Source organism: Elephantulus edwardii, unplaced genomic scaffold (assembly GCF_000299155.1).
Source record: "Elephantulus edwardii isolate Elephantulus edwardi_28Jun2011 unplaced genomic scaffold, EleEdw1.0 scaffold00058, whole genome shotgun sequence".
NCBI lineage: Eukaryota > Metazoa > Chordata > Mammalia > Macroscelidea > Macroscelididae > Elephantulus > Elephantulus edwardii.
In genome coordinates, this window is record NW_006399808.1 from 16,267,768 (window position 1) to 16,268,637 (window position 870).

The window sequence follows — 870 nt, forward strand, 5'->3', positions numbered from 1 at the left end:
TGGACTGCTAGGAAAACAAACAGATTCATCCTGGAAAGGGTCAAACCGGGCTGCTCCTTGGAGGCAAGGATTCTAAGGCTCTGTCTAACATACTTTGGACATGTTGCAAGGAGGGACAGGTTCTTGGAGAGGGACATCAATCTTGGGAGGGTGAAGGGATAACACAGAAGGGGAAGGCCCCCTACGAGTTGGATTGATTCAGTGATTGGGGTAATCGGGATGGGTGTATCATGCGATGCGACTGGCACAGGATAGAGCACAGTTTAGGGCTATTGTACATAGGGTCGCTATGAGTCGCAAAGGACTCGATGACACATAACAAGAACAACTGTTGTGTCAGAACTGATCCATGGCTGACCCTTTAGAGGGTTTTCAAAGACAATAAATCACATGAGATTTCCGTCCTGCAAAGCAGCTTAGAGATACTTAGGGATTACTTAGAATAAAAAGAGTCCCAGAATGATGCTACTAATTAAAAAGGCTGGCTACTAACTGAAAGATTGGAGGTTCAAGAACACTTATAGTATGCCTTATAGGAAAATCTTGATGATCTAATTTTGAGTCTTAATGATTTACTTCTGAAAAATGCTATTGAAACTCTGATGGATCACAGTTCTATTATGACATACATGAGAATCACCATGAGTCAGTATCAACTCTGACTTATGGTTGGTACAATTATCCTCACAACAATGTTCAGAGGCACTTAACGACCATCGTCTTTTCAGATGACATGCAGACTTTAATTTATTCATGATCATACACCATATAAAAAGCAGATTTTAGTTAAATGTTAGGTTTTTTTCTCATGTTATAATTACTTTTAAAAAATTATACTGGTTTTCTTAAAAAGTTTGTATACATTGTATT

General features: G+C 39.0%; 1 pseudogene; it reads right to left on the reverse strand.

The window, feature by feature from the left end:
- Positions 1 to 870, reverse strand: part of LOC102864587 — an 83,517-nt pseudogene that overhangs the window by 5,035 nt on the left and 77,612 nt on the right.